This window comes from Myotis lucifugus, unplaced genomic scaffold (genome assembly GCF_000147115.1).
Source record: "Myotis lucifugus unplaced genomic scaffold, Myoluc2.0 scaffold_89, whole genome shotgun sequence".
Classification (NCBI taxonomy): Eukaryota; Metazoa; Chordata; class Mammalia; order Chiroptera; family Vespertilionidae; genus Myotis; species Myotis lucifugus.
The window spans coordinates 4,091,082-4,115,788 of NW_005871137.1; the positions used below are offsets into that span (position 1 = coordinate 4,091,082).

Here is a 24,707-nt window from a genome sequence, read left to right on the forward strand (position 1 = left end):
AAATGTCTCACTAGTGATTTTTATAGTGATTACATGTTGAAATAATATTTTTGCTATCTTGAATTAAATAAAATATATTATTAAAATAATATCACCTATCTTTTTATGTTTTAATGTGGCTACTGGGAAATTTAAAGTTAGTTATGTGGTTCACATAAATTTCTATTACACAGCTCTATTCTAAATTATCAATTCTTTGAAGACAAGCATTATATTATTCTTCTCTTCTTCTCCTCTACAAAGAGTGCCATTGTGAACAGGAAAGACATTAAACAAATATTGCCTCAATTTAATTCAATACTAGGCCAAAATACCTTGATCACTCCTAAGCTTGGTTACACTGGAGTGAATTTTAACTATGAGTGTAGGACAAATTGCAAAGTTCCATCCAGAAGAAATAACATATGTGGAACAACTCGAGTAGTAACTTCCTTTAGCCTTTCATTTTATTTTATTGGGCAAGAAATTGTAGATATAATGGCTGCTTTAAAAAAATATATCTAAGTGTCTGAAACCAAATAACTACATTAATTTTCAATATCTTAATTTAGCTCTGCAAACATAGAGCATGGTATTCTTTGCCCATATTGGTCCTACTTGGCTTAGTTCAATCAGAATCAGTTGTCATCATAGAACCTTACTACCAACTAAAGATACCATGATATCAGGTATGCAAATGACCCGCTTAAAAAAAAAAAGAATGTGAATGTTCACAACTTACTCAATTTATAAAATATTTTTATTTAACAGGCACATAAAGAACTAGCTTAAATTGACTCAAAGACTATAATAAAGTTCCCAGCACAATTCATCTTATAATAACTCTTCTTTCAAGAAAAGACAGTAATATATTTATTTTTAAAAAGTGCCTGTGCATTGTTTGGTGACTAGAGAATCAGAAGGAAATTTTGGTGATTTCCAGTTCAAGAGTATCTGTCACCATTCTGACAGCTTCCAGTTCACAAAAACGTTGGTTATTTTTAATACCTTCTCTTCCGACTCAGGTTAAATTCCTTTAATTACTTACAACAGGCAGAACTCTATTATAATAGAACTCTAAAATTGCTAGTTAAAGCTCTTTTCTAAAAATTGTTGTCTTCCTTTCCTGCCATAAAGTTGACGGAATAGCTAATGAAAAGTAGACAACTGAATGAAGCAAAACATATTTTGCTTAATTAGGCTATTAATAGTTTCATTTTGTGCTAGAACAGCTGTTCTCAACCTGTGGGTTGCGACCCCTTTGGGGGTCGAACGACCCTTTCACAGGGGTCGCCTATGACCATCGGAAAACACATATATAATTACATATTGTTTTTGTGATTAATCACTATGCTTTAATTATGTTCAATTTGTAACAATGAAAATACATCCTGCATATCAGATATTTACATTACGATTCATAACAGTAGCAAAATTACAGTTATGAAGTAGCAACGAAAATAATTTTATGGTTGGGGGTCACCACAACATGAGGAACTGTATTAAAGGGTCGAGGCATTAGGAAGGTTGAGAACCACTGTGCTAGAAGTTCCCCCCAAATCATAAAACAAATCCAATCATTTGAACTTAAACTCTCCAGGGGGGTCTAGGAAATACTGTAAAATAACAAAGACTCCATTCCAATCTTAACAAAAGCAGAAATCAAAATCATGGCATATTCATGAAAGGCCTCATTCCAAAAATGCTTGGTTCGGTGGGAATTCAGATTTTTGGGTATTCTTTTCATTCTAGTCATGAAGAATAAAGTTTTATCAAAATGAGCCCTGAAAGTATAGGGTTCCCTCTGCACGTTCCCAAGAATTAGCCATCTTCCCTTTTTCAAAACTTTTCCGCAACAGAATTCCTGCTTTTGATATTTCATATTAGATCCCTGAAACACAGAAAAGTTAAATAAAAAAGCAAATCTAGAGGCATGGTAATTTTGCCATCCAACAGGCCATTTCCAAATCTCAACTGTACCAATTGTCTCAGCTGTTTCCACTGACTGCAGAGACCAGCTCTTTGTCCATCTTTGAATTTTTACAAGTCAACAGTTGACTCCAAAAAGGTGGTGCATAGGATAAAGGTAGGAAGAGATGGCGGGTGTTGGGTTAGTTTGGGGGATGTGAATCAAGCCCCAGAACATGGTGTTGCTGCAGTCGGAGCTCTCCAAAACCCTGGTTCTGGGTAGAGGAGGGTCTGAGCTGAACACTTCTTTCCCTGCCACTGGCTGCCAGAAACTCATTGAAGTGGACGATGAACACAAACTCTGTACCTTTTATGAGACGTGTATGGCCACAGAGGTTGCCGCTGACGCTCTGAATGAAGAATGGAAAGGTTATGTGGTTCGAATCAGTAGTGGGAACGAAAAACAAGGTTCCCCCATGAAGCAGGGTGTCTGGACTCATGCCGAGTCCCCTTGCTGCTGAGTAAAGGGCACTCCTATTATAGACCACGGAGAACTGGAGAGAAAACACAGGTCTGTTCAGAGTGGCATAGTGAATGCCAATCTCAGTGTTCTCAGCTTGGTCATTGTAATAAAAAAGGAGAGAAGATATTCCTGGTCTCACAGATACCACTGTGCCTCATTGCCTGGGCCCCAAAGAGCCAGCAGAACTTTTCAATCTCTCTAAAGAAGATGATGCCTGACCATATGTTGTGAGAAAGCCTCCAACAAAGGAGGTAAGAAACCTAGGACTAAAGCACCCAAGATTCAGCATCTTGTTACTCCACGTGCCCTGCAACACAAATGCCGGCATATTGCTCTGAAGAAACAACGTACTGAGAAAAATAAAGAAGAGGCCACAGAATATGCTAAACTTTGGGCCAAAGAAAAACACCAGGAACAGATGGCCAAGAGACGCAGACTGTCCTCTCTGAGAGCTTCTACTTCTACGTCTGAGTCCAGTCAAAAATAAGATTTTGTTAAGAATAACAAATAAGGGAGAACAAACATCAAAAACAAAACAAAAAGGTGGTGCACGGTGTGGTGCCCTTAACTCTATCACACACTTCCCACTAGCCACTTCCTCTCTAGATGAAAACTCATCTGCAGAAAACTGGTATTCACTTCGCAAAAACACAAGTCTTCACGTATAAGGACAGCATAATGTTTCTCACTATGAGAGGGTAGATCACTCATTCCCCACCAAGGAGTTTCCAGCACATGCTGCCTGTGAGGCTCTTGTATCAGCAGCATCCACAGAGTCTGTAAAAAAGCCTAACTCCTGGCCCCATCCAAGACCATTCAACGAATCTCTCTGAGGGTGACTCCCAGGACTCTGCCGTTTAACAAGCACCTTAGGGTGACTAGTCTAGACAGAAATATCCACTACGTCACCTAAAAGTTAAATAACCGTAGGAGACAATTATGATAAACTAAATGTGAAGTCAAGATCTCACAGGAAGGATGGGCAGAGTCAGGGAAGAGGGTGTTCTGGTTTGGCAGGAACAACCCAGGCAAAGGCGTCCAGTCAGGAATGTGCAGGACAGAACAGGGGACAGAGGGCAATGGCAAGTAAACACATCCAACCAGAACAAGAAGTTCTAGTTCAAGACCAGAATGAGAAGGGATGACTGGGGACCCTCCTGTGGACTGACCTGAGGGCCTGGGCAGGGAATATTTCTGAGTCAAGAAAGAACGTGTCCAACACAGCTGTCTAGCAATTACGGCAACGGCACAAAACTGTGAGAGAAAATTAACCTGGAAGCCCACACACTGGGGTTAGAGAACCACAGAGCAGAAAGAAGAGAGCCCTCCTTTTCTGGCAGACAAAGATGTCTACATCCTACTCCCCAGAACTCGTGAATATATTACCTTAGGGGGCAAAACAGATGTCACAGACAGGATTAAACTTAAGGACTCTGAGATGGGGACATTATCCTGGCTTGTCTGGATGGGCCCCAACAAAGTATATGAGTCCTCAAAGGGGGAGAACCTTTCAAGGCTGTGGACAGAGAACCAGAGAAATGACATTCCTTACTGTGGAGGAACAGGGCCATGAGACAAGAACTGTGGGCAACCTGAAATGGCAAGGAAACAATCTCTCTCCTAGGGCCTCCAGCAGGAAGGACACCTTGATGCTAGAAGCCCCGTGAGATTCACGTCAGACTTCTGACCTACGTGGCATAAGCACGTCTGACCCTGTAGACAGTTTTCATAAAGTGTCCGCTTGAACCACACGGATGACATGTGGAGAAAGATCTCAAATGCTCCTGGAGACTAACAGTTTTACAGCTTCTTTTATGCATTTGGAATTAAGGAGATACTGTAAGGAAGATTACATGGAGGTGGGAGAAAGCAAGGCAGGGACTGGATTACAGGATAGTTAACAAAACGATGTGCTCTCTTGAGGATTAACACCCCCGTTGGAGGGGTATTACTTCTAGTATTTCAAAGGGGTGTTAAACTAGATGCACAAGAACAATGAACAGGGCTGGTTTAAAACCTTTCACTAAAGTTACAGACCTGGGGCATGACTATTCACGTGACCTGCCCAGTTAGGAATTTATGACCAGATCACCTTGTGAGGTTACTTTCCATAGGATCCCATTTTCATCCACATACAGAACTGGAAGATAATAAATTTGTGTTTTAAGCCACTAAGTTTGTGGCAATTTGTTACAGTGGCAATAGAAACCTAATACATCTTTTGACCCTTTTTTTCTTACCAAAGCTTTCTCTACTTTATAACCACCCTTTCAGTCCTACCTCCAAACACCACAAAGAATTACAGATATCTCTCTTGAGTTGAATACAAACCCGGCTCATAAATAAATGAACACACACGTATCACCTGCCTTAGAGCTTTAACTTCACAGGTGTGGAGAGGGCAGTGAGGCAGCAGTCTGGTTGGTGTACCTCCATCCCACATCAGCTTCGCAGATTTCTCCCCCAGCGTCACTTATCTCCACGAACAATGGGAAGTCTTGGAGCAAACCCATATCCTGAGGATGAGAAAGGGTTCTACTAACAGTAACCTCACAGGGTGATCTGAGCATGAATTCCTAAGTGGACAGGTCATGGAGGATAGCCTCGCCCCAGGCATGAAACTTCTTAGTAAAAGGTTTCTCTTTGCCTTAAGCAAGCTCTGTACCTTGTTTCTGTACATCTAGGTTAACACATCTTCGAAATGCCTCTTTCAGAGCCCTCCTTCTAAAGCGTGACCACCCTCAAGAGAGGGTGTTAACTATCCTGTAATCCTTGCTCTCTTCTACCTTCATGTTCTCTTCCTTAGTTATCTCCTTAATTCCAAATGCAAAAAAAAGTTGCAAACTGTCATTTCTCTGAAGCATTTTTCTCAGTCTGTTTCCAGGCCTATCCTTTGTTTGATTCAAATAAGTTATTATAAAAATTCTCTAAAGATTTAGATAGTTACTACAATTAAGTCATCTAAAAGCTATCTGTTTATGTTTGTTACCCCATTCGATCATGAGCTCCATGAAGAACTGTGCTGTATTTACCTTTATTTTGCTGGATCCTAATACAGTGCTGTGCCTATACTAGATGCTCAATAAACAAATGACCAAGCAAGTCTTAATTTCTCAAAGCTTCCGACTCTGACACCTTCACTTCTTGCCCACAACTCTCCTAATTTATTTCCAGATATTTACCAGGCTACAATTAACATCCACTAACATTCTTCAGGCACTAAAAACTAGCCATTATCAATAGCCAAATATGGGAGCAAGTACACAGTGTCACTCAAAAATAGTTTCATAATGAAACTACCATCCAATTGTATTCCCTACCAGCAAATGGTTTCAAAATACACTTCTTTCTAAATACAAATGCTTTGTAACAGGAGTAAACTGAAGGGCATAGTATAAATGAGTCTTGACCTCCCATTCTCCAGAATCCAGTTTACAAACAGAGTATTAAATACAACATCCTGGTACTCTTCTTACTTCTGACTCACTGACAAGGTAAATTACGAGATCGAGGCACTCATTTATTTAACCTCTTCAAACCTTATTTATCAAATCTATGATTCTAGGAAAGGAGATGAACAAAGTCCTTCTCTCACTATTCACAGGATAGTTGGTAGGAAAATTTGATTAAAATAGGAGTGTGTCAAAGAAACAAAGATCTGAAGGGAACTTAACGGAGGACAAAAGGTCTGGCTCTAAGACGTCCCTCATCTCCAAACCTTTCCTTCTGCATTTATCGGATGTGTTGCCTGCACATTCAAATGCATTCATCAAGCCACTCTGGGCATCATCCAGTGAAGGAAAGCATGACAGGAACTACAAGCCTTAGTAGCCCCATCTCAACGAGGGCCCCAGCCCAGCGCCTTCTTCAGAACATCAGCCTCATTTCAAACAGAAGCGTCCCTCTCTCCTGCATGCGTGCTGGCAAGTTCCTCGGGCCTCTTCACCAGCTTGCCCTCATTCTCTGTGATTTATTTATTTTGTTAACACCATCCCTTTCCTTAAAAGGACTTCATCTGATTTTATTCCATTTCCTTATTTATTTGCTTTCGCTCCCAGAGGCCTTGTTTCTCTTGCCTTTTAAGTAGCCACCCTCCACCCCCACCCCTTTTAAGTGCACTTTCCGGCTGCTTCATTCTTTTCTGTTCTGTCTGCCTTCTGGTGCTGGGTTTCCCCTGCCCTCCCTTGCTGACCTCCCTTCGGGCTGTCCATACAGAAGGACAGTTGCCTTCGGCTCCATGGATCCTGCCTGAAGAGAAAGCCTTTGAGGTGGGCTTTGGATACTACCAGGCCTCCCAGGTGCAGCAGCTTCTGCCTGTCTTCGGACTCCCCACAGAGGCCGGGGATCCTCTCAATGACATCTCTACTTCAAAGGAAGCTACCTGGATAGGGCTTTCCTGCCCCAGGCAGCAGGGATACAAGCTTCTGCTCAGCATGTGGGCCTCCCCCAGGGACACCTGAGCACTTCCCCCAGGGTCACTGCCCCCTCTTTCCCTGATTACTCAATGGCATTAACAGCCATCCTAGGTCCCTTCTTCATGAGTGTTGATTAAAGTTCCAATCATTCAATGGCCCTTGAAGACACAGAGCCAGAGCTTAATGAAGAGCGCCTGGGATCGCCTTAATGCTCACATTCTTTCGCAGCAAGTCATCAATGAGCAAATATGTATGGATGGCGGCCGAATAAGACCAAGTTTATACCCTGACATGGGCTCAGAAAACACCTTAGGCCAAAAACAAGCTGTTTCTGTGCCTCTCACACTCTATTTGTTGCCTGTGATCCCACAGGATTTCAACAGTTCTTTTTCAAGTGAAACATTACACCCACCCAAAGAGATATTTTCACCTTGATGTGTGAGGATTTTTACGGAGGTGTTTCCAAGAACTAGTGATAACCTACGGGCTTAAATTTAATACAAGACCAGAAAGATTAGGGAAATAATGAAAACTAGCTTTCTTTATCAGTTTATTGCATATCCTTTTCTCAACTGCAAAGAAAAAAATCCGACCCTAATATTAACTTTCATTTCCTGCCATACAGTATCTGGGCTATGGAAGCTTTCTGAAGTATTTCGCATTGCATTGTCCTCATTTTTCACATGTTGGAAACCTCGGCCTTGGCTACATGAGAGCACATTTGGGACATGCATATTTCCCAATTAGGCTCCAAGGCCTTGTCTTTCTGTTACAAAGAATCCCCCCTTTCACTTTCTGCTCATCAGGGCTCCCCAGCAAGGGATGGAGGAGCAGTTCAGTCAAACGAATCCACAACCCAAACAGATAGTTCAGATCTTTAACCTGCTGCACTCCAAACTCACCCAGCCAACCTCCAAGGGCAGCTGCTAAGCCAGAGCAAAACCAGAAGTTGAATCCTAACTCCTTTCGTTTGTTTCTTCCTCTAACAAAGAGGCTAATAAGCAGTGAAACAGCCAGAAGGCTGGGCAGCAGGGGAGGAAAAGAACAAAAGCAAGCATCCTGCCAATCCACCAACTGGACGGGGCCCCTCCCCTAACAACACGGCTGAGGATTCCACACATCTCTCCCCACCAAGTATTAATTCATAAGCACTCAATCAGGCCCAATAATCCACATTTCACGTGCAAAGCAAAAAGCTCCCTTTGAACATACATATATGAGGGTAGTGCTTAGCAGCCCGCTCCTAATTAAGGGATCTGTTCATAATCACGCAGGGCCAGTCAGGCCCCAGAATCCACTCCTGACCTTTCACTCCGCTGTATTTTCTTTCTAATCCTGCACCACACTGAGTCTAAACTCTGGTTTACATTTGGACAGAGAAGCTGAGAACCAAACCCTGCTGCGTCCATGGCTGAGATTAGCCACTAATTGCATCTCACCTGGCACAACACCCCTCCCTCTCCTTCGGGCCTGGACAAAAGTTTGCAAAGAAAGCCCTGCACCCGCGCAGACCTGCCTCTGCAGCTAAAATCATTGCTCAGTTATTTCCCCACATACTTAACTGTGTGTGTGTGTGTGTGTGTGTGTGTGTGTGTGTGTGTGTGAGTGAGAGAGAGAGAGAGAGAGAGAGAGAGAGAACATTCTGCAGGCCATGCAGGAAAGATCTGAGCAGTCACATTTGTCCCATTATAAAAGTGTTTTTTAAAACTTTTCTTTCTGTGTGTGTGCGAATTCCTACCAACCCACATTTATTTGTCTTTGTAAAGAAGTGTTTGCCCCATCAACCCACTGCAGTGGTTTCTGCCCACAGAAATAAGGTGGCAGCCCTGCATAGTCCTCCCAATGGTAACTCTCCGGGGACCAAACTTATGTGTGAGGAGAGACACAGGCAAGCTTTGTTCTAAATGCTACCAAGGGCAGGAGGCGGGACACTGGGCCTAGAGACTGCCTCCTGCCCGGCATTTCTGGTGTCGCTTCTGAGTTAAATGACTCACAGTCCTGAAAATCTGATTTCGAGTCAGAGATTTTTCTTCAGAATCTGACCTACAAGTACCCCAACTGTCCCTCAGGTTATGGAGAGGAAAGGAGATTCTAACACCCCAAGTGACCAAACCAATAAACGTATTCATCGAGACGTGAACAGTGAAGGGGACAGGGCAGCCATACAATTGGGTCACGGTGACTGGGCACTGTCTTGACTTCAGAAATTAAATGTGTGAATGAATGAATGGCTGCAAAAACCTCAGATCCAGGTTGGGGAAGCCACTGGCCAAAGATATTTTCGGTTTTGGAGGAGATGGCCTGCTGCCCTTCTTTCCTGGACTTTGTGGTCCAGTCCCTCCTGCTCCCTCTTCTCCCAACTGTTCCCACACAAGTCGGGCTTCACAATAATGTGAGGGCACATTCAGCCCCAAATTGAAAGTTTAGCCTGTTAGAAAGAAGTTGTCTGGCCCTCGCCAGTTTGGCTCAGTGGATAGAGCGTCAGCCTGCAGACCAAAGGGTCCCGGGCTCCATTCCAGTCAAGGGCACATGCCTGGGTTGCAGGCTCCTCCCCAGCCCAGGCCCTGGTTGGGGCACATGCAAGTGACAACCAATCTATGTGTTTCTCTCACATCGATGCTTCTCTCTGTCTTTTCCTCTCTCTTCCGCTCTCTCTGAAAATCAGTGGAAAAATAGCCTCAGGTAAGGATTAACAACAAATTAAAAAAATTAAATACAGAATTTTTTAAGTGTCTGAGGTCTTCCTTCTGCCAGACAAGTCTTTAAAAGCCACCTAATTATGTTAACGCATTGAGTTTGTTCTGCGAGTTTAGTGTTTTAAAGTAGAGACTTTGGAACAAGTTGGCTGAGGTCAGAATCCTGGCTCGCCGCTTGTTAACTACATAAACTTTGGGCAAGATAGTTAACTTCTGTGCCTTAGTCTCCTCACCCATCAAATGGAGCTAAATAATAGCACCTACATCAATTAGGTAGAGATTAAATAAACTAATATGCAGAAACGCCCTAGAACAATAAGCACTCAATAAACAAGAGCCAGGAACTGAAGGGCTGTGAGAGATTTGAACATAAACACATATCCAATGTATTCTGGAACAATATTGTGGACGAAAGGGCCACATGCTGACCTGACTACCTCAGGGAAGGCCTGCGTGGCAGTCTTGCCAACTCAAAGACCTAAAGTAACCACAAAGGATGGTCTGAAATTAAACTTTAACTAAAAGCAGTTATGGTGGATAGTCACCTCCTAGGCCAGTATCAAGGTCAACCTTTACCTTAAGTGAGCCTATCTGTCTTTTTGCATCTATGAAAACATATCCTTGAAATGTCAGGGTAACTTATATCTTCCCTTTTTTCTCAGACCCCTTAGGCCACAACCAGATTCCCTGGGTGCCAGGACAGGAGACCATAAATCCCTTCATTGTTATTGTTATCATGTTAATTGTTGACTATTAACTATCCTGCACCCACATAAGTATGTGTCTATCATTTTATCCAATCGCAGAGGTTCCCCACCCCCTTTGCTTTCTCCCGCCTCAATAATCTATCAACAATGGATTTCATGTAACTCACCTACATCCCCTTTTGATTGCAATGTATAAAAATAGATGAAAAAAACCGCCATTCTCTGGAGCACTAGTCCAATCTGTTGAGATTTTGCTTCCCAGCAATTGTGGACAGTTGGCTCAAAAAAACTCACAAAAATTCTTTACAGGTTTGAATGTTTTTACATTAACAATATAAAAACGTCTTTAAAAAAAATGCCAAAAGTTCAAAGTTAGGGCCACCAACCGAATCTAGGGGAAGATGCAGCATTTTAACAGTTACCTGATCCCAGGGTTTTCAAACTTTTCATTTTTAGGTCCTGGAACATTTTGTTCAACAAAATCTTACTCCAAGTTCCAAAGGCAGAACAACGTGGTGCTGTTCCAACTGAGGCTGAGGACGGGGGTGGGCGGAGGAGACCTGGGGACCCAGTGACCCCACCACCTTGGAAAACCATCACAGGCAATGGACACGCAGAGTAGGGACCAAATCTCATGATCTTGTCCTGCTTTTGAGAGGACAACAGTCAATGTTTTTAAAGGATGGAGTAGAGAGGTAAGAGGCTGAAGACAGAGAGGCTGGCTGTGAGAGTTTGTGGGAGCTTGCGCAAGGGACAGTGAAATTAGGCAGATGGGTCTGAGACAGAAATTAGGCAACAGAGGAGACGGGGGCTGACTTACTCAGAAGGAGGGAGAGAGAAGAGGGGGTGCGCAGAGCTGAAGATGACTGCTTTCTGGCCTCTAACTATACAGACACTGCTGGTATGTGTGTGCTTGGGGTATTATGGATAATGTATCCAACCCTTTTTTTCTAAGGAAAAATTTTAGGTAAATAGGTTTTTGAATAATTAATCTAGTTAAAAGCAGAAAAGATTTTTGATGTTTATCCTTAAATATAACACCAAAATATATTACTAAGCTAGTACTTTAAGGTACTGCTACATCAATTCTCACTGTAGAATATCAAAAAGTAAAAAAACTTAAATTATCCATTATTCAAAAGTAAAAACTTATAGTCTCTAAATTCTTTCAGCTTTTCCTACAGCTTGTCGCTTTCTTATTAATGTAAAGCAAAGAAAAATAATGAAATGTATATCATTTTTCATAGTATATGTGTCTAATTATTTTGTTAATGCGAATGTTAAAATCAGTTTTTATTCCCAGAGCACTCAGTGATTATAACTCCCCATTGGGTACTTTTCAAGAATTAGATTATTTCTATAAGGGAAACTGAGAGCCATAGCTACGGAGGCCTTCAGAGTGGAGGAAAAGCCCAGAAGTGGCAATGGGTAGAGCTCGAATAGGATATGGCTCATCCTTGCAATCTGTTTCCGAATGCAATCTGGTTTAGAATGGAATTGGATAAAAGGTGGTGGTAATTCACTAGACCACTCTAGGAATATGTAGGAATTTTATGTGGTCTGTCAAACATCTGACCAGGTTAATGTTTCAGCAAATAGCTTTAACACCATATCAGAGAAACTTCTTCTATGAGCAGATTTCATTTTAAAAGCCTTTGGATTTTTAATGACTGTCTTTATTGTAAAAAGCCACACCTCTTATACATACATCTGTTTGCACTAGGAGACTAAGCAATGAAAACAAGACCTGGATAGGAAAATTTATTCTGTTCAAACCCAAAGTCCCGCTCAAATGGTATGGACCTAAATGAAAGGTTTTCCCTTCTCTAGCAGCAGGTAATTTTAAATAAATGTCTGAAAGAGGCATTTACTGTGAAAACCTTAACCACTCCTTCCCTGCAGGGGTAGGAGCCCCACTGTCCTGCCTTAACACGACAGATTATTTGGGGAGAAGAGGTCAAGAAAAAAGTTGAGAAATCTTACACTGTTAATTAATTTTGCAGAAATGCATTGGGTGGCAGGAAAATCCTGAAAAAAGGATCTTATGAGTAGAGTCAACAAAGGAAGAAAGTGGTCCCAGACAAAGTCGGCTCCCTGCATATAACCTTGATTAAGCTTGAAGGTCACACACCTACGGGCCTCATGAAATAAAAATCCCATAGTTCAGGAGAGAGAAAGCAGACAGTGGAAGAAAAAAGAAAAGAAAAGAGAAAGGAAAGACATGTGCCTATAAAATGGGCATCGTTTAGTCCTTTCTAGCAACTAAAAGGCACAATGACATTTACAAAATTTGACAGCCCCCTCTGGTGCCTGTGCTTAGTGAATTCGGCGTTGGTCTTGCCTACTGAGTGCCATCTCACCCTGTGACATCAGAGGCTCTAATGTGCCTTTGTCAGGCATGGGTCTTTGTTTTTTTTCTTTACAAAGCCAAAGTGCCAGGCTTAAAAGCACTAAACAATTCTGTATTTCAGACACTCTTTCAGGGACAAGAGCATGAGAGATGCAGGAAATCCAGACACGTGCATTTAACCGGTTATCTGGGGGCAGCATATAGATCTTATCAAAGCCGCACTACTCCCCAAGGATTTTCTTTTTTCATAATTTGTTCTTACCTTGAAGTGGTCACTGACCTACTTTTAAACTCATTATTGAAAAAGGGGCAAGGCCTCAAGAGAATGGCAGAGCCTCATGAATAGGTGTTCGACAAATGCTTTGATTAACGCATCCTGGCTCAGTGCTCTCAAGCTGTAAAAGGTTTCCTTTTATGCCATACTAAAAAATCCAGAAACGAGGAAAAACCTGAGAATTGTACTCACGTAGCCTGTCTTTCCAAGGTCAGCCAAAGAAGCAGAGTTTTATGAGCAAGTTTTTTACTGTTGATGGTTTGACTGAGAACAGTCTAGCTTTGTCCTGACAATTAACATTTCATGTTCACAGAGGATTCTTCTATATGGCTCTCATATGAAGACTAGTGGCCCAGTGCACAAAATTCGTGCACATTAAAAGGGAATTCATTAGAGGAAATATTTTATTTTTTTAAGTATATTTTATTGATTTTTTACAGAGAGGAAGGGAGAGGAATAGAGTTAGAAACATTGATGAGAGAGAAACATCGATCAGCTGCCTCCTGCACACTTTTTACTGGGGATGTGCCTGCAACCAAGGTACATGCCCTTGACCGGAATCAAACCTGGGACCCTTGAGTCCGCAGGCCGAAGCTCTATCCACTGAGCCAAACTGGTTAGGGCTAGAGGAAATATTTTAATATTGCTAGTTGCCCTTTCTCTATAATAGAAGTGTCAGAGATGAAAGAAAATTAGTAAAATGTATATGAAAATCTTCCTCCTGTCAGAGTCTGGGACGTGCCGAGGGACCCAGAGTCAAGTCCCCACCCACTTGCACGAGCCTCAAAATAGCGCAAGACCCAGACCTGGCTGGCCCCACCCCCATTGGTGAAACCCAGACCTGGCTGGCCCCACCCCCATCAAGCCCCGCTGGGTGGAGGGTGCAGCCTCAGGACCCCTGGCCCAGTGCCAGGTGGGGGGTGCAGCCTCAGGTCCCCCGGTGTCCCCTCATGTCCCCCAGCCCAGCGCCAAGGTTGGGGGTGTGGCCTGAGGTCCCCCAGCCTGGTGCCAGGGCCAGGGGCTCGGCCTGAGGTCCCCCATCAAGCCCCACTGGGCGGGGGACGCAGCCTCAGGTCCCTGCTGATCACTTGTTACAGGAACCCCACCTCCACTGTGGGCCCAGCCATCTTGTGACGGTGTGATGGAATGGGGGTGAATTTGCATATTACCTCTTTATGATATAGGATTACTAAAACGCCATTCATGAATCAAAGGTACCAGGTCTTTTCACACACATACACACACATACACACACAAACACACACACACACACACACACACCAGAGGCCCACGCGGGTACAAACACCTGCTTGACTAATGCTTTACACACACCCTGAGAAGAAGCTCCATAAAAGGGGAAGATAAACCAACCCTATTATCCAAAACTTTAAAACCAAGCAGATAAATATTTAAACACCAAGGACTGTTGAGACAGTCAAGTAAAGAGCAGCCTTTTTGGTACTTTTTTTTTCAAGCCCCAAATGCTAGGTGCAAAAAATGTATGCTGCCAAGATTTTCTTTTTAAGCAACAAACTTATAGATGCAGCCAGGCATGTTTTAATGAATGCAGTGGGTGTGGGAGAAAGGTCTGGAACATATCTACAACCATTACCTACAGGCTTGGGGGCCATGTCTTAACCCTGATGAAGATGCCACCTTTGGGAAATGCATTCTCTACTGTATTACAGGTAAGTACTAAAACTAAATAGAGACGGAGGGCCTTGTTACATTTCACAAATATATTCAACTGACTGCCGGCAGTGTTTGGAACTCTAAGAAATATCCCATGGTTATACACACGCCTACTTTCTGAGTAACATGCAAACAAAAGCAATGCATATACAATAGAGAACAAATGAAGGCTAACTATTGTAGTCCAAATACAGAATAGTCAAAGAAAAGCAAAATCATTCATGGGAAGGGGAGGCATAAGGGCACTACTTAAGGAACACCCAGCAAATTAATCTATTGCAGTAATTGAGGCAGAGGGTCATATGAATTGAACTAGGAGGTGAAGTGATAGAGGACAGAAATGCATTAAAGGGACATGTCAGGAGGGAAAAGACTGATGACAAATTGGATAAGTCAAAGGGAAAGAGTGGGCCTAGGTTACACACTGTAATTGGCATGAAACTCACTGATATTTAACAAATCACTTTTTACTTCTTATAATATCAAGAAAATTTAAAATACTCATTCACTACCATCTAGCTAAAGACGATCTGAGCCTGTTTCCTAAATCAAACGTAAGTTGAATTTATTCATACAGCCTTTAGAACAGCGGTTCTCAACCTGTGGGTCGCGACCCCTTTGACAGTTGAACGACCCTTTCACAGGGGTCGGCCTAAGACCATCCTGCATATCAGATATTTACATTACAATTCATAACAGTAGCAACATTACAGTTATGAAGTAGCAACGAAAATAATTTTATGGTTGGGTCACAACATGAGGAACTGTATTTAAAGGGCCAGAAGGTTGAGAACCACTGCTTTAGAAGATCAAAACAGTCTTTTTACTCTCCTCTTCTCCTTCAGGATGAACATCACCACTATGCAGGAAACATCAAAACTCCGCCATTTATGAGGGCTTAACTGCCTACTTAACGCCTGTGATGTGATTCACCACCACCTTTCTCCTTCATCCCCTTCTTTTTTAAACTTTTAAAAACTGCACTTTGTTCAAATAAAAAAAAACTTGGACACATCACAGTGAGCACCCGTCGTATAGGGCTGTTTGTAAAAACAGCTATCTATAAAGGGATACAGAAAAATAAGCAAGGGTGTTTTCCCCCTACTGAAATCCCACACATATATACGGAGCACCTGCTTATCTGCGATTCTTCGTTAATGATGGCCTGCAACCCAAAATATTTAATCCAACAACTGCTACTTATGTATATCTTCCACTTACTTTAGATCATCCTTTAAGTTAACACCTAAGTCCAGTTGAATTCCCTAGAGCAGTGGTCGGCAAACCGCAGCTCGTGAGCCACATGCGGCTCTTTGGCCCCTTGAGTGTGGCTCTTCCACAAAATACCACGTGCGAGTGCGCACGTACAGTGCGATTGAAACTTCGTGGCCCATGCGCAGAAGTCGGTATTTTGTGGAAGAGCCACACTCAAGGGGCCAAAGAGCCACATGTGGCTCGCGAGCCACAGTTTGCCGACCACTGCACTAGAGTATTGTCAAACTCGCAGCCTGCAACAAATATTTTTGCGGCCCAGCCAGTGTAACGGTATGTAAGAAACATTTTAATAAAAATTTCATAACTTAATTTTTACAATATCCTGTTATACATAATTATTGATAACAAACTACAACATTCGATAATGACTGATTACTATAATCATGTTGCATTCATTTCCCTTACGCGCCTTATGTGCAGGCACACCATTTCTCTCCACTAATACTAGCAGCAAATATTTTAGCAGCTGATTTCCATGTCATTAGTCTTGGACTGACTTGTTTGGTGTGCACACAAAGAAATATTTCATTTTCAGAGAACAAGAAAAATAGGTTTATTTGCATTATGCTTATTAATTTGTGCAGTAATTCAGTGTCTAGTTAAATTAATGTTCAAGGACAAATATTAATTTTTATTAAAATGTTCTATTATTTTATGTTAATGATTACTCATTTTTTTCAGCCTTTTGTATTTAGCATGTCTCTATGGAAATAAAACTATATTTCTATGAAAATTGAAACTTTTGTTTTTTTTGCGGCCCACATCAACTTAAACCTTGTTTACTTGGCCCATGTTAGCCTTTGAGTTTGACCTGCTTGCTCTAAGACAGTGGTTCTCAACCTTCCTAATGCCGCAACCCTTTAATACAGTTCCTCATGTTGTGGTGACCCCCAATTTCATTGTTACAAATTGAACACAATTAAAGCATAGTGATTAATCACAAAAACAATATGTAATTATATATGTGTTTTCCGATGGCCTTAGGCGACCCCTGTGAAAGGGTCGTTCGACCCCCAAAGGGGTCGCGACCCACAGGTTGAGAACCGCTGCTCTAAGAGCACTTCTCTTTTTACTTATTATGTAAAATCCCAAACAACCATAAAAGTAGAGAGAATAGCATGCTGCACCTCCACGTACTTTCTACAATCATAATTTGCAGTCTTTTTTCTTCTACCTGCCCCCAGTACTTCAAAGAGCATTGCAGACATCACGTCTGTAAATACTTCAACACGCCTTCTCAGAAGGATCTTTTTGTAAGCAATCACCCACAAGATAGTGGCTTTTTAATTCTAGAAACCTTTTTTTATTAGGTGGTTTTTCTGAGTGTTAAAAATGTCTTTATCATTTGCTTAAAATAAACGGCTATTGGTTAAAAAATAAGTGACTTTAGGGACAGTCAAACTGAGCCAGTCTAGCCAGCCAGAATGGATGCAGAAATCATTCAGTATAATGCCAAGCGTAAAGTTGGCAAAGATAAAATCACACTCTGCATACACTACACATGGTCTAATTTCGTGTAAGGTTAGAGAACAAATTAATAAATCTGGAATGAAAGCCAAAGTCTGCTCATCAAGGCTGGCCCCTCCCCAAGGCCACTGTCAGCATGTGGGTTGTCAGAAAGTGTCAGGGGTCCGCTTCATAGACCAGCTGGGATGATTTGGAAAAGGCATCTTTATGCGTTTGGGGGGCTGTGGTACTAGGTTGCTTGTTAACTAACTGACTAGGGGTCCTTAAGACGGGCTGATGGCACCCTGGCTGAGTAGCTCAGTTGGTTGGAGCTTCTCCCCAAATACCAAGGTTGGCAACGATACTTTCTTCCTCTCCTTTCTCAGGTGTCAAAATGTCATGCCTTGGCCGGTGGTTCAGTGGTTAGAGCGTTGGCCCAGGCACCAAAGGGTCTCGGGTTTGATTTTCAGTCCAGGGCACATTCCTGGGTTGCAGGTTCGATCCCAGCCAGGGTCAAGACACTTGCGGGAGGTAACCAATCGATGTGTCTCTTTCTTACATTGTTTCTCTCTTTCTCTCTCTCTCCCCCTCTCTCCCTCCTTCCTTCTTTCCCTCCCTTTCTCTCTCTCTCCCCCTCTCTCCCTCCTTCCTTCTTTCCCTCCCTTTCTCTCTCTCTAAAAAAAAAAATCCTCCAGTGATGATTAACAACAAAAAAATTAAAAAAAAAAAATTCATGTTCCTCACCCACTTATCCTGGATAAAAACTGGCCAAAACACAGACTTAACATACAAAACTCCTGAGCCACCATTTCCTGTTTAAAAAATCCTACATGCTAAGACCTCTGCTCCTATGAATTAAACACACTTCCAACTGTCCTTTAAAGTTCTCACCAATTACTTACTTCCCAACACTCTTCTACCTCTACTTTAACTCTACTGCTCAAGTCCCTCGCTTTTTACTAAAATTGGTTCAAATCACCTAGAAAATATATCACTACCTGCTCCTAGGAAATGTATCACTACAGTCCTTCTCATCACTCTATTGATCCTCAGTATTAAAATGTTTTCATGTGTATGTGTTTGTGTAAATATCAACCACTTGCTATATCATAAAACTCAAGAATACTTATAAAGATTCTAATCAATAGTGTAACTTCCTCATGGGCAAAACTGTTTATTCTCAACTGCCTCGTTTTCAAAATAAGTAGATTGAATAAAATTACAACGAAGGTCACGAAAATGTCATTACCTGAAATCACATTTAGTGTTCTGCATATTTATATAGTCTTTAAAGTCTAACCTTCCAAGAAGTCATAAAGAGGGCCCTGCCTTCTCTATGTCTCCCTCTTTGAAAAATACTAAGTTAAAGGCAGTTTTTCTTTGATTCCCACCTGTTTGTGGGGGCTTACATTTCAATCACCTCTTGCAGGCTGGTAAGATGTAGCCATATTTCAGATTTAAGTAAACAAGGTGATAATAATTTTCCCCTACGTGTCTTTATTGTTCCTATAACAGTAGTCTCCCAATTTGGGAGGGGAAAGACTAGAGAAAACCCTTCAAAGGAAAAGAATAAAAGCTTGTCTGTGTCTTCCACTGCAGACTCTCCCGTAATGACTTACAGCTTGAACAAGCCACTGTTCTCCAGGAGGCTCTATCTGTAACAACTATTTTTTGTTTGTTTGTGTTTGAACCACAGAGTTAGCTCTGTTGTGAACTACAGATACATATCAAGGAGGGCTTCTGAAACTGATGTCTTGGGAATTAAATCCTGTGAAGACAGTTTCAACTTCATGTTCCAAGAAAAGGCTGGTTTTATTCTAAGGCAAGAGGAATTCCTGACCCCAAACACAGTCAGTCACGCTGTTTCCTTGTCCTTATCAGCAATGTGTTTGTCAAGATGCAGAAGGACATGTCAGTCTGTACAGCCAAATAAGCTAAGATCTGGGTCTTCTGCAAGCAGAAAATCACAGCACCCACGCTTAGGAAACTTTTCTCTTGTCCATGTCTTCCAATGAGCAAGCAGCGGCACAGCTGAGTTAGGTGCTTAATTGCCAAATTAGACCCAACTCTTCCAATTGGGAAGACAGGCTGATCCAAGGGTGTTTCGTGCCCACTCCTCATTCTGTGGCTCTTCCTTAGATATTTTCAGTAGAGAGATCCACTTGGAAGTATTTCAAGTTCATTACCTGCTTTTTACTAGTGGTTAAGATGCTGACTACTCTGTCCAATTCTACAAACGGTGTGATAAAAATTTATGTATATTAAAAACACAATAAGCATCTGCAATATCATATGCTATAACGATCATGGAGTTTAGGAAAAGAGGTAAATGCTGAACGAGAATTATAGTCATGGCGCACAAGAGCAAGCCAAATAAAAACACAGCCCCAAAGAAAACCAGTCCAAGTTATATTCTTTTCCCTGGCTAGGATCAGTCTGGTAGCCTCTTCAGGAGTCAGTGCCCTAATACATAGGGTGTCCCAAAATTCACGCAAGATTTGAATTTTGCGTGAGCATTAACAACAACAAAAAATAAAAGCCTAATTTTACTTGGTTTATTGAATCAGATTCTAATATCTGTTGCCCTTTGATTTCAATCCCTTCAATTTGATAAGCATTACCAAGTACCAATTATGGCCCAGGAGCAGGGACAATGAAGACCACGGCTTTTCGTATGTGCCAGCAAAGCCGTGGAGGCCATTTACCCGATGTGCTATTCCATACATAACCCTATACTGTATACTTTATGAATCAATAAAAAAAATTACAATTTTTAATTATAAACCTGTGTTTTCTATCAAAATTACTTCTTGCGTGAATTTTGGGACACCCTATATTTAACCCCTAAGACAATGAAGAAAGGAATGAGTCCCTATTACATGCCAGGTACTGCAACAGGCACATTATTTGACTTGGGTGGTGACTATACAATACAGAATACTACAGATGATGTATTACAGAATTGTACACCTGAAGCCTATATAATTTTATTAACCAATATCACCCCAATACATTTAATTAAAAAAGAAAAAGAAAAATGCTTTTTCCAAAAGCTGTGGGGTGTTTTTTTTTTAAATTTAACTACCATGCCCACTGTGTAAACTAAAATGAATCTTGGCTAGACTAACACACACATACATACAAGACTTGTCTTCTCTTATGAAAAATAAATCTTAACCCTAACATAGCATTCGGTCCCTGACTTGAGTTATTTTTCAGGGTTTATATTTTATGGAGTTGTTAGATTTTTCAATCATCCAACTAGCAGTTTTTAAGTAGACATGCAACACTCAATATAGCTTCTCTGATTGTATTTGATCTTTGTCAATCCCATATGTTACATGATAATTTTTTTCTAGACCTAGAAACTTTTTTTCCCTAAAAGCCAATCCTCCTAAAAAGATGGGGATATGACACCTAGAACACTTAAATTAGCTATGGCGACTCACACACAAAAAATAATTAATCCGAATTCCATCTATTTTATTGGCCAGCCAAGAATTATGAATGCTTTTATTTAACTTTCTTTACACTAACCAAGGAGACTTGAAATTGGTTATGCTTTCAATCCCAAATTTCATCTTTGTTTATTTCCTAATCTCACGTACTAGAAACATACATGTGGGCAAATGATAATTATGGCATGTCTCGAAAGTAAATAAAAATCGTTTATGAAAGGCTGCCAAATAGCAGGTTCTCCATAAAACCACTATCACCTTGTAGATTCAAAAGGGCACTACCCCCTGAGGCTCTGACTGCAAAACTGAGAACATGTTGCTGAACTAGAGAGGTCTCCCCATCCATCCCCTGCCCAGAAACCAATATGACTTCCCCTCACACAAAAGTAGAAGCCACCGACAAGCGGCTCTCTGAAGCTCTGCCAACACTGGTCCCATGTGCCTGCATTAACCTGCAGTATCTATTTTCTTCTCCCTTCCTCCAGAGACTCCCTCCCTGCATCTGCCACTCTAATTCAAACCTGCATCAATCACCCACTTAGGTAAAGCACATGGCCCCTGGGCACATCGAGTCTGTGACCCTTTCACTCCTAGATACGAGGGGAAGCAGGCCAATTGCTTCTGATTTCTGAATGACTGTCCTAGAAGAAGGATGAGTCAACAATGCATGACACCATTCCCCATTTCCTCTCAATTTAAACACAATGTTAGCCGACTTCTTATTTCCCCTCGTATCTGTGTTGGTCTCATTTGAGCATGCTTCCCACTTTCTAAACAAATCTTCCCTTTTTTAACGTGTCAAATGCTAGCATTCAGGCATTTTGCCTTCTCATTTTGGCACTGAGGAGAGAAGACAGACTTCAGGGCAAATTTCACTGAAAACTGGTTCCAAGGTTTCCATGTAAGTCTTCATCTGGGCCAAATTTAAGGCAAACATCCCTTTTGTTTCAAGTATACATTTTATGAAGGCTCCAGCTTTCCCCTCCCCCACGCACCCTAATATGTCTTTCACAAAAGATGTGAGTGATACAGAACTGAGTAAATAGTCTCAAATTGGCCTCCTTTCATAGATAAATCCAAGAAACAGCCAAAAGGCAATGATATCCAAGGACCAACTATATAATTCTTGTAGCTGTGACAATGAATGACCAAGAGGGGCTTCCTATGTCACTTTTTGTTTCTGTTGTTTGAGCTTGGGATTTTTACTAATAGACTATGGTATCCTGGCTGTTGTGTCACTGGGGTTACAAATATAGTCAGTTTCAGACAAAGTGACAAGACTATAAAAAGGCACAATCAAGATTTACTTGTTCTAAAGAAATGGAATTGCTGGGGTTTGGCTAGTTGGTGTTTATATAGATAAAACGTGGATGTATTTTTTAAAAACTATTTATTGCGTGTGTTTTTAAAGCAGCATCAAATCAATCCAGCAATTTGCTGCAAGTAAGGAATGGTTTCATTTTTGCTGGGCTAGAGCATCTTTCTCACTGCACTGAGGACTCCCGCCGTTAACCCACCATTTTGCAGCTAGGATTTCCCTTGTCAGTATACGCTCATTCTCTTTCACTTAGTCTTTACATCAACCTATGAAAGCAGGCGTGGAAGTAGTAAATTACACCCCAAACAGTTTATATCCTGGCTCCACGTCAGATACATAGTGACAAGCCTAATACCTCGCCCCACGATGTCCAAATATTGTCCAATCCAGATTCTTAGAATATATGAATGTTGTGGGCAGAGAGGACTATCTGTCCACCAATACTTCCACTTGCCCTGCACCCTGTCAGCTTGCCACGGGGAAGTGGTTTTCCACCCGGGGCTGTATTCCCCAGGCCTTCTGCATCTATGTGGGATACTGGGACTATTTCTCGCTCCCAGAAACATCAGGGGGAAGTAATGCCCATCACTTCTGGGCAAAGGAGGCAAAGGAAGGGAGTGTTTTCACCCCTCTCTTTCCCATCTATGCTAGCTAGATTCATGGGACCCCAAAGCCTCAGGTATAGTAAGACACACACACACACACACACACAAAAGAAAAGAAAGAAATTTGGCAACTCACCTACCTTCCAAGAACCTCTACACCAGTGGTTCTCAATCTCCCTAATGCCGCGACCCTTCAATACAGTTCCTCATGTTGTGGTGACCCCCAATTTCATTGTTACAAATTGAACATAATTAAAGCATAGTGATTAATCACAAAAACAATATGTAATTATATGTGTTTTCCGATGGTCTTAGGCGACCCCTGTGAAAGGGTCGTTCGACCCCCAAAGGGGTCGCGACCCACAGGTTGAGAACCGCTGCTCTATACTGAGCTGTTCCATGAGCAAGACTCATAATAGGCCAGTGAAATTCTAGTAGATAGCATTTACTCCAAACTTTTACATCAGATTTTTAATGGTTTGAGGACGTGGGTAAGGGTCTGAGTTTATCAAGCATGGGATTGCAATATTGCGTGGTGTTTTCTATTTAAGGTCTCTTCAGTGAAAGAGGCCTTCTGGTGGTAGGGACAGGGCTTTTGGTCACATCCTATAATACTTAATGCTGCATGCAGGAGTACAGGGAACAGAACATGGAGGGGACAGTCTTGGAGGTCTGAACCGCAGCCCAGGCAGGTCAAGGAAGTGTGTGGTGGTGGCAGCCTCCTCAAGTCTGTGCACCCCTGGCTTATTTCCAGAAAGGGCATAGTCAGGCTCTAAATCCAATAAAGAATCACACAATAAAATGCATGAATATCACAGCAACTTGTTGAGGACATAATCACCAATTTAGTTTGTTCAATTATTTTTCATTTTCTTTCACTCCCGGTTGATGCAACTAGCGATATCTCTCAGTCCCACCAGGACGAAAATAAAAATGCTGGGAAATCTGTATTCAAGAGGGATAGCCTAGAACCCCCTCATCTCATTTTACCACCTATACAGATACATAATGGTCTACGGCCATACCACCCTGAACGCGCCCGATCTCGTCAGATACATAATGCACCATCACTTGTTAGGGTTTTTTGTTAAACATTTATACTTGGTCTCTCTGAAGTTCTAACAGCAATTTACATCCCACTAACTAGTCGGGAAAAGTTTCTCTTCGGTAATATTACTCACGTATTTATCACATGTAACAACAAATCCTAAGCACAAATGATGGAACAGAAAAAGACGCCAAGGTGTAACCAATATGGGACAGCTGAATATGATTACCTGAAATGTATACAGAAGTTAAAATAAATCCCAAAAGATTTTTCCATAACCCATCCCATCTACCCTTAAGCAAGTGCGTGAGGAAAGCCCAGTGAGGGGTGGGTATGCCCAGGTATCTCAGCAAAGAAATCTAGGCCATGATTCCAGTACCTCCATGGAGACATTCAGGATAAGAACACCGCTAGGCTGTATGTCTGTATCTCTCTCCTTGGGATTCTGATAAACCCTCCTGGCCGTACATGATCTAGATGTTTAGTTACCGCGTATGTGTTTGTGGACTCTGGATGAGAAAGACAAATGTGGGTGCTCTGCTCTAAGGGGCCCTCCCAGGGATTAGTATCACATTCATGCTAATCTTACAGCTGGCCTACCCAAAGAATTCCCACCCAGGGCCAGGCTCCAGGATTCTGAATAGGCAGCTTATGCTTTCCCAAAGTGCCATGAATAATTAAAGCAGCTAAGCCTACCTGTCTAATTATGACCAATCACAAACCAATCAGCCACCTGAAGCCAACCTGCAGCCCACCGGGGCCAGCAGGAGGCAGGCAGGTTAATAAACCCACTGCTGTGTTCCGCAGGGGCCGCCAGTCTTATGGGAAGGTCCCACCATCACGAGGGTGCCCTCTAATCATGGCACACAACTAAAATCAAAGGCCAGTGGGGATCCAGATTGTGGCAAAGCTGAGGAGGCGCTGGAGTCTCTGTACTGGGGAAGGCACATGAGATCAAGTGTCAAATTCTTATAATATACCCAGTTTGACTCAAAGGGATTAAAATCTCAAAT

The 24,707-nt window shown here is 41.9% G+C and overlaps 1 protein-coding gene and 1 pseudogene across 1 annotated transcript in view; one reads left to right on the plus strand and one right to left on the minus strand.

Annotated features, from left to right (window-relative positions):
- The window catches only part of FMNL2 (formin like 2), a 299,629-nt gene that overhangs the window by 176,222 nt on the left and 98,700 nt on the right, over nt 1-24,707 (minus strand). The gene's annotated exons all lie outside the window — the stretch shown is intronic.
- On the plus strand, nt 2,124-2,897 carry LOC102420145 (annotated as a pseudogene).